General features: G+C 55.0%; 1 non-coding gene across 1 annotated transcript; it reads right to left on the bottom strand.

Annotated features, from left to right (window-relative positions):
* Window positions 1–9,623: 9,623 nt before the first annotated feature.
* LOC114117380 (small nucleolar RNA U13) lies at window positions 9,624–9,728 on the bottom strand. The gene has a single exon (XR_003591083.2). It is a non-coding gene; the product is annotated as a small nucleolar RNA U13 (small nucleolar RNA).
* Window positions 9,729–10,024: the final 296 nt, after the last annotated feature.

Genomic DNA, 10,024 nt, shown 5'->3' with positions numbered 1-10,024 from the left:
TGTGACCCCATGGACTGCAGCATGCCAGGCGTCCCTGTCTGTCACCAACTCCTGGAGTTTGCCCAAACTCATGGCCATTGAGTCGGTGATGCCATCCAGCCATCTCGTCCTCTGTCGTCCCATTCTCCCGACTTCAATTTTTCCCAGCAGCAAGGTCTTTTCCCAGGAGTCAGTTCTTCGCATCAGGTGGCCAAAGTATTGGAGCTTCAGCTTCAGCATCAGTCCTTCCAATAAATGTTCAGGACTGATCTCTTTTAGGATGGACTGGTTGGATCTCCTTGCAGTCCAAGGGACTCTCAAGAGTCTTCTCCAACACCACAGTTCAAAAGCATCACTCCAGCGCTCAGCCTTCTTTACGGTCCAACTCTCATACCCACACATGAGCAGTGAGAACACCATAGCTAGCAGCTTTCCCCACAGAAGCCCCAGTAAAGGCTGTGCTGCCCCCTCCCTCCTGCGCCTCCTACCTCCTGACTGCGCTTTCTCTGTGACCCTCCCTGTGAGGCAAGCTTCCGGTTTCTAGAAGCTGCGAGTATAATAAGCGTGTTTCCCTGTCTCCGGTGCCTCTTCCTATGGCCACACCTGACTGACAACCACATAAAAGAGCACAGCACAAGAGCTCTAGGGTGAGCCCTGAGAATTCGAATTTCCAACAAGTTCCCAGCTGATGCTGCTCATCCAGGGACCCCACCTTGGGAAGCTGGACTCAAAGATAACTGCGGAAGGACTAGACAAACTTGCATAGGGCTCAAGAAGTTTCGTGAAAAGAACACGACCAAGTCACTGATCTTAAGTTCAGTAAGCAGTGGTGACTGTAGACACCACTGGGGAGAATGGACACCAAGGTCTCCGAGGGAGAACTCATCCTGAGGAAAGAAGCCTCTAGACCAGGCTCTGCAGGGGGCCCAGTACTGGCCCCGGCATCGTGTGGGATGAGATGAAACAGTTACGCCCCATCCAAGGCCCACTCGGTCAGAATCTCTGAGGTCTGTGTTTGAACAGGCTCTGCAGGAATTCTAATACAATGCACAATACACCTGGGGAAGCCCTAGTCTAGACTGGCCGTCTGGCTGTAACGCCGGAGCCCAGGTTATCTTGGTAGCAGAGCGGCTGGTTCCGGCACAGAGGATGGCCGTAGCCAGCAATGCTCCCCAGTCGGGCTGCGAAGGCGGCCTTTGGGGACCGTGGCTGAGCACACAAGCACGCATTCATGCGCAGTGAGTCTGAGGCCCGGGAGTGGAGCATCCCTGCGCTGGTCTGTGTGAGAACCTGAGCAGCAAGGATGTCAAGGCAGCCGTGGAAAAGCGTCGCTGGACCTGAGAGACTGCTGTCAGAGCCTCACTTCAGGAGGAGTGAAGCAACGTGGACTGGTGAGGCCTTCCAGTTGTCTGCTCACCCATCTCTTCCCACTTCACAAGGCCTAGGACTGTCCTTACAATTACAAAGGCCAGGAGTTCTGGCAGAAGAGAGGGGCATCAAGAAAGAGGTATGGGACTTCCTGCTAAACTGGGCAAGTGGATGCTCAGAGGATTTAACTTAAATACTAAAAAACATCTGTGACCTGACTTGTGTCCTAAGCCAATGAAGCAGATCACATTGGTTATCTTTTGATACATTTCAGAATTTATTTGTGTCTCTAACAGAGACAGGTTACTGGTACTTGCCACTGAGGGTTCTGCCTAATGGTAACCTGAAGGTGAGGTAAGGTGTGGCCCAGCGTCCTCACCCTGCCCTCAAAGACTGCAGAGTTCACACAACTGCAGATGATTCCATGAAGGTTTGCTGCAAGAGAGGGTTCCGGCCAGGAGAAGGAACGAGGCCCCTGAGCACTAGGGTGCCCTGGCCTCACCCTCATTTCTCACAGTCACCTATGCCTTCTAATCCCCGGGTGACTTTCCACCTCTGCTAAGGACGCTCCCTCCTGCTGGAAGGTCATGCTCCACCGTACCCAGATGACAAGTGTCTATGCCTCCTTCAGGACTTGGTTTGAGGACCTTCTCTCAGATTTTCCAGACCTGCTCTCTGATGGTATGGCCATTGCTTTGCCCCCACTGGACACTATCTGTCAGAGCACAGACAAGGCTTTTTGCCGGACTGTAAATCCCCAAAGGGCAAAGATTACCTGCCTTTCTCTTTAGGCTCAGCTTCTTGCTGGGCAAGCAAGATAGTTACTACTCAGGTGGAGTATATAATCAGGTGTGATTATTACAAAGTGATCCAGATAAAGAATTCAACCTTGAATGAGGAGCCTTAAATGCCTGATATTTTACCAAGTAAACTACCAAGACCTAATCTGCTTAAGAAACAGGCCTACCTGGGGAGCTCCCATTTGATTGGGGAACCCAGCCCCTGCCCGGGGAACACCAGTCTGGTACGGGTGATACATCTCCGGTCCTCAAGAAGGTTCCAGCATGATGGGTAAATATATTCATCAAGACAGTGTTACCTGCCATTGATGGGGAAGGTGGCCCCTAGAAGCCCAAAGTTAAATTGCCCTACAGCTCACAGTCCAGAGGAAGAGACCCAGGTCCTGATATCATGTCCTGATGTCAGAGAAGGCCCTGTGCGGCCTGGCAGGGGAGGCAGGGTGAAGAGGGTAGGGGACTGCTCACGCTGCCCAGGCACACAGATGGCTCTGCCGTAGGAGAGGGCTCTGGTGCAGGGCTGAGAGGGTGGACAGAAGAAAGGCCGCTCCGGCTGCAGGAGGCAGCCCCCCACACCCCGCCGGGGATGCAGGCGTGGGCGCAGACGGCAGGCGCAAGCGCAGGTTTACTCCGAGGGCGCTTGAGCGCTGAGGGAGCCTGGTGGTCCGGGTCAGCGGGGTTAAACAGCAGATGCTGACGGGGAGGCAAACCTTGACCGAGAACTGGGAGAGGCCCACAGGTGTTTGGGTCAAAGGGCGCGGAGGGGGTCCTGTCAGATGCCGGGGTGCTGGGAAGGGGTCGGGGGCACTCTGAGGACGGAGAAGACAGTTTCTCAGAGCGTGCTGGAGGCCTGCGGCCCACATTCCCACAAACCTCACTCGGGTCCTCTGCCCCTTGCTCCCGGCTCTAGCACAGGACACGTGCCCCTCAGGGCTTGGCACCAGCTCCTGGAAATCTACAGCTCTTAGGAGGACTCAGAGGAAAGCGTGTAGCTCTACTCCTTCCAGAGGGAGAGACGGGGCAGGCAGGGATTTGAGTCCCACGGAAGTTAGGAATGGCGGTGGGGGAGGGGGTGCTGAGTTGGAGAAACTGAGACGGAGAGAGGTTTTTAGCTTGTGCAAGGAGCCGAGTATGGGGTGGGAGCGAACCGAGGCAAGCCACACTGTTGTCATGGCAACACAGGCAAACCCAACCGTGCTGTAAACACCGCGGTCTTCGAGTCTCTTCCTAAACCCGGAGCCCCGAGGCCCTCCCTGGACAGACAGGAATGAGGACAGCAGAGCCCGGGGTGTGCGATCCCCCCGAAGAGCCTGCCCCCGGGGTGCTGAACGCTCCCGGGGCCAGGGCAGGGCTGGACTGGGCCCTCCTTTCGGAGGAGGCCGCCTCTCCCCTCGGAGCAGACAGAGGGCAGCCGCTCATGCAGGGCGCCTCCCGCGACAGACAGGAGCTGAGGGGTGCAGCTTGGGCACCGGGAGTGCTGGAGCTGTGGGGGGCAGAAGAGATGCCTTGCCCACGCATAGTCCCAGGGAAGCCGGGACTCATCACCAGCACCGGTGGTCTGGCGAGGCACGGCCCTGCTCCATCCTCCCTGGGAGGGGGCAGGGGGTGGCAGGAGACAGATCCCTTCGGCTGGCTGGAGATGGGTGGCCGCGGGAATCCCTGCCACCCCGGTCGTCTGCCTCCTCCTTTATTCTCCGCTCGGTCCCCTGCCTCTCCCAGCTCTCAGCTTTCCTGCCCCCCGCCGGCCCGTCTCCCCGCCCACCGCCCGCTGTTCCCCTTCCTCTTCCCCTCGCTGCTTTCCTCCCCTTCGTGTTCCCTTGGTCGCACTCTTCGCCCGCCCCACCTGCCTTCTCTCTGTTTAAATCGATACTAAGCCAGAGGAGTGGGTGGGAAAATACGGCGCTGGGGACAGCAGGGAGGAATGCTTTAGAGTCAGGCCTTTTCCTTCCTGCCACAGTGGAAGTGGCAGAGAGCCCAGGGGGCACTATCCCGGGCACGCGGGTCACCACGCACCCCACCCCACACCGCCCTTGGGAGGCTGGGCGGTGGGAGCCCAAAACTCAGGGGAGGAGAGGGCGGTCGCACCCAGCCCCCTCTTCTGTGTGGACACCCTGCAGCTACCTGCGATCTCAGACTCAGGAAAACTGGACCATTCCTGAGGGTTGTTCACCTCGGGACCAGCCCCAGAGAAATCCTAGCTGTTCTGCACTGTGGCTGGCGGAAGCTGACAGAGAGCCCTGTGCGCAGAGTCGTGTGTGGACCACGGGAGGAGAGCTGGGGCTCTGCAGGAACCCCCGGCCAGTCGTCTGTGCTGGAAAACCCCCAGCTGAGGCCGAGAGAGAGGGCTGGTTGGCCTGAACGCCTGATGCGGACTGGTTGGTGGGGAAGACTTTCTCCAGAATCAAAACTAAAAGTTCATTAATGAGAAAGGCCCTTTGAGTCCCATTCTGCTAAAACAGTGATACTTCTTAAGTTGTAAACCCACCGTTGAGACTGCGGCTATTCCTAGTGGCCTGTAAACACATTTCCTGGATCTTACACGTCCTAGTTTTTTGGGGGTGAATCTGCCCATCTCGGAGCCCACCCTCAATTCTGGAAGGCTACACTAGATATTGGAGAGCCAAGGGGTGTCTGAGGATGTCACCCTGCCCCCATAGAAACTGTTGGCCCTATAGCAGAGTCACCTCTAAGTCTCCAGGGTCCTAGAGTACGGCTAAGGGTGGTGAGGGGCAAGGCTGCACGCAAAGCACCTTCGGCCCTGGTCCACCGGCCCACCCTGTGCAGACATCTGGGATCCTGGGCACTGCGGGCAGCACAGCTGGTCAGGCATCGATCAGCAGCATCTAAGGTGTGTGTGTGCATAAAATGGCTAGATCACATGCGCCACAGGGGGAGAGAGAGATCAGGTTAGCCAGCACAGGGGGTAAGAGCGGGGGCTCAGCAGGGTCTCCCGGAGCACTCAGCTTCCTTCTGGTACTCACCACAGTCTCCACCTGCGGATCATAACACTTGCTGTGACTGCTCTAGAATCTAGACATTCCAGAGCACTCTGACTTTTCAGAGCTCTTTCTCATCCATTATCTCATTTGATCCTCAAAGCAGTTTCACGGGGATCACTTTCCCAAATTCCAAGACAAAGGTTGAATTCAGAGAGGTTAACTGAATTGCCTAAAGTCACACAGCTTATTGGATTTGATAACCCCCCAGATGTTTCCACTGGGTTAGAAATGTGTTATTTCTCAAAAAGATATGGCATATTATTTGGTAGCTCACTGGTCTAAAACGTGTCAAGTCTAACATTGGCCTAATACAGCCCAGGAATTTGCCCCTCAGACCTCCTGAGCTTGGACCAGGGTGGAATGTGTGGGCAAGTGCCCTGAAAGACCAGGAATAAATAAAAAATCTAGGATGCCTGAGGAAAAGCAGCCCCTGTAAGACCTGTGAACTGCCCCGCAGTGCTAGTTGCTTTCTGTGTGAAGGCACACACACACACACGCACACAAGTCACCTGGGCGCCCTCTCCCTGGGTCTCCTGCGTGTCCTGTCCTTGCTACTGTTGCCCTGTGGCCAGGCCTACTTGAGAGCAGAATCCTGGATCTAGGAAAGGGAGCAGCCCTGTTCCCACGCCTGAGGCTCTCCTCACGTGTGCTGCCTGTAAACACAGCGATGCGACCCTGGCAAAGAAGACAGAACCAAATGCAGAGGAACAGCCCAGCTGCGGCAGCTCTGCACAGCTATGCTGGGGGCGCAGGGCAGGGGCAGAGTGCGGACCCGGGGGTGCTGGGTCCAGGCGGCCGTGTCTGCGGTTCAGAAACTAAGGGTGAGCTCTAATTCATACAGAAGTCCCAGGGCCCCTCCGCAGACAGTCTGCGGTGAGCACGACTGGGTGGAAGCTTAGACAGCTCCTTGGGCTCTGACCCAGGCCTGAGGCTCCTGTTGGAGCTGGGGCAGGAAGATAAAGCTGCAAGAGATAGATATTGCCTCTGCCAAGGGGTAGAGAGAAGGCACTTCCTTAGAGGGCTGGGCTAGTGACTTTCTGTGGCCAGAGAAACAGTCTGCTGTCTGAGTGCAGAAAGCCTGTCCTCAGTTCCATTGGGGGGTAGCAGGGGGTCCCTCCCACTACAGTAACTGGCCCCGTGAACAAGCTGAGAGAGGGACCAGCTTGCAAAGGAGGACACGTCAGGGCAGAGGCGGGCACTCTGAACTCCTGGATGCCAGGCCTCCTGCCTTCTTCCTGCAGCTCTTCTTCACCATGGGCCTCATCCGAGATCTTCTGAAGGCTGATTTAAATCAAGCTTGACCAAAAACTTCCTCCCTTGTATCTCTTGGTTCACACTCCCCAGGCTCCAGTTTCCTGCTTGTAATTTGGACCTCAAGGAAAAGACATAAACATCTGTACATTTGAAGCAGCTCCTGGGACCCAGTGATCAGGGGGTGACGGCCCCAGCCCTCCCCCAGAGCCTGGCCCAGGGCTGGGAGACACGGGGTCCTGCCCTGCCTAGGAAGCCAGGAGACACGGAGAGGATAGCTCCTCGCACCATGGCTGTTGTGCAGTTTACAGCCGGGCACCTAATTTATAAGCTGTTTTTACTGCTGTTGTCAAACAGCCACAAACCAAAGAAATAAGCAGCCAGAGGAACAATGTCTGCCCTGGGCCTGGGCCCTCCCAGCCTGTCTGCTGTCTCAGGGCGTCTGTCTGAAGGGCCGGGGAGTTGAGGTGCTCTGTGACAGCTCCTCCAAAGTGACTCCCCCAGGCGCCTGTGAGAAGGGAGAGACGTTCAGGGGGCTGGTGGGAAACATTCAAGGCTGGCCCCTGCGCTGGACGCCCGAGGAGAAAGCTCCTGGCCCTCCAGACAAACGAGGACGAGCCCAGACCTTCCCGCCTCCCGGCTGAGGATGCCTGGTCCGCCCTGTGGTCCTTTCTCCCTGGAGCCGCCAGAAAGGACGTGCAGCAGAAGGAAGGTGTGATGACATCCCCCCCCGCCCCCCACCCCCACCCCCCCGCCAGGGTGCACCATGCCTGGGACGGGCCAGCTGTGGCTCCGCTCACCCGCAGACCGCAGGGCCATGAGCAACGGCACTTGATGGGCACTGTGCCCTGGGGAAGGCTGTCTTCTACAAAATGACACCTTACACGGCTTTGGGCCCCCTTCCCGTCACACGTGGGCCTGCAGAGGGCAGCTGAGCAGCACCTACAGGGATTAAATGTGGTTCTGGGAGGGCAGGCCTGAGAGCACATGAAGGAGGCAGCAGGCAGATGGGAGGGGGCCAAGTGTGCAGGCCCGTCCGGGGAGGGGCACGTGCCATCTGGGTATGCCTGCTGGACCTGGGGAGGGGTCCAGGGTGCCGGCCACGTCTCACAGCCACTCTTCTGTTGGGGGCAAACACAGGACATGATTGGTCAGATGCTGAGGCCCCGACCAGTCTCCCCTGCAGAGGGAAGTGTCAAGGCCTGGCTCCCCTCCTTAATCACTCTGGAAGAGCAGAGAAGGACGGTGTTTCCCGGAGCCTCCAGGAGGGTGTCACTCAGATAAGTATTGAAAACTGAGGTTCCCGGCTAAAGCAGGGGAGACAGCCATTTGAGCCACAGAAAGCTGGCCAGGTCATGGTTACTCCATTGATGAAGTCTGTTTGCCGTGGCTCAGCACAGACACCCAAGCCCAACCATAGCTCTGAGCTCTGCAGCCACCCAGACCACATGCTCACCTCTACCACTCAGAAATCCCTGTGCTTATAACTGCGAGCCTAGGTGACTCCCCTGCGCATCCTTTAATCCAGACCCTGGCTAACATCCAATGGGAGCCCCTCCGCTGTTCCCTCCTGCCCAGGCAGGCTCCCTCTGCTGACTGCGACTGGCCGCCCTTTCCAATCCTTCACACGACCAGCACCACTCACCTACCCTCCCACCCACCCACCACAGCTCCAGTCAGTCTCATTTCCATTCAGCAGCCTGCGTGGGCCTCCCCTCAAAGAGGAGAATGCGACATGCTGAGGAAGGAACCCTGAGGGATACCTCGTCCTCGCCCTTGAGGGGCCCACGGTGGAGCAGAAAACCCTGGCATGATGGTGGGATAACTGCCAGTCAAGTCATTTCCAAATAATTCCCATGCGCACTCTAACCCAGGAGGGATCAGAGTGGGTGATCCTCCTAATAATCGTGGCAGGCTTCACAGAGGAGGCGGGCACGCCAGAAGGAGGGGAATCTTCAAGAAAAATGGAAAGGGAGGAACAGACGTTGCAGAAGGTGGAAACGGAATGAGCAAAGGCCCAGAGGGCGGATTTGACTCAGTTTGGAGAGGGGATATTGAGTCCCGAGTTTACATATTCTCTTTTCATCCACTCATTCATCCCTTACTCAATAAATATTTTTTACTGAACTATAATTTATTTCCACAGCTGTGTTAATTTCTTCTCTACAGCAAAGTGATTGAGTACATACACACAGATTCTTTTTTATATTCGTTTCATTGTGACCTATCAGAGGATATCGAATATAGTTCAATATATACAGTGTGTCTGTGCTCACTCAGTTGTGTCCAACTCTTTGTGACCCCTTGAACTGTAGCCTGCGAGCCTCCCCTGTGCGTGGGATTTTCCAGGCAAGAATAATGGAGTGGGATCGAACCCACGTCTCCTCCTGTGTCTCCCGCACTGGCAGGTGGCTTCTTCACCACCGAGCCACCTGGGAAGCCTGTGCTATATACAGTAGGACCTTGTTCATCCATTCTATTTATACCAGTTTGCATCTGTTAATCCTGAACTCCCAATCCTTCTCTCGCTCCCTGCCTTCTCCACTGGTAACCACAAGTCTGTTTCCGATGTCTGTGAGTCTTTTTCTGTTTCATAGACAAGCTCATTTGTGTTGTGTGTTCATGGGTGAGATGTTGCATGTAAGTGATACATGCGGTATTTGTCTTCCTCTCTCTGACTTACTGTCTCTAGTTCCATCCATGTTGCTGCAAATGGCATTGTTGAATTCTGGTTTTTTTTTGGTTGCACTGTGAGGCATGCAGGATCTTGACTCCCTGACCAGGGATCACACCAGTGAATGAGCTTCCCCTGCAGTGACAGCACAGACTCTTTACCCCTGGACTGCTGGGGCAGCCTCTGTTTCATTGTTTCAACGGCCGAGTCATATTCTGTTGAAACTCAACATGCAAAAAACTAAGATCATGGCATCCGGTCCCTTCGCTTCATGGCAGACAGAAGGGGAAAAGTGGAAGTAGTGACAAATTTTCTTTTCTTGGGTTCCAGAATCACTGTGGATGGTGACTGCAGCCATGAAATTAAAAGATGTCTGGTCCTTGGAAGCAAAGTTATGACAAACCTAGACAGCATATTAAAAGCAGAGACATCACGTTGCAGACATAGGACTGTATAACCAAAGCTCTGGTTTCTCCAGTAGTCACGTCTGGATGTGAGAGCTGGACCATAAAGTTGAGCACCAGAGAATTCATGCTTTCTTTTTTTTTTTTTTTAAGTCAGACGGGTAATGTCCCGGTGTCGTAACAAGGTTTGCGGGGAGGCACATGTCACGCAGCAGCGTGAACACCCAATCATCATGCTCATGAACTACAAAAGGATCGAATTCATGCTTTCGAACTGTGCTGCTGGAGAAGACTATTGAGAGTTCCTTGGACTGCAAGGAGATCCAACCAGTCAAAGTCCTAAAGGAAGTCAACCCTGAATATTCACTGGGAGGACGGATACTTTGGCCACCTGATGCAAAGAGCCAACTCACTGGAATAGACTCTGATACTGGGAAAGACTGAAGGCAAAAGGAGAAAGGAGATGCAAGGGATGAGATAGTTAGATAGCATCACCAACTCAATGGACATGAATTTGAGCAAATTCTGAGAGATAGTGGAGGACAGAGGAGC

This window comes from Ovis aries, chromosome 12 (assembly GCF_016772045.2).
Source record: "Ovis aries strain OAR_USU_Benz2616 breed Rambouillet chromosome 12, ARS-UI_Ramb_v3.0, whole genome shotgun sequence".
NCBI lineage: Eukaryota > Metazoa > Chordata > Mammalia > Artiodactyla > Bovidae > Ovis > Ovis aries.
This window is presented reverse-complemented; position numbering and strand designations above follow the sequence as displayed.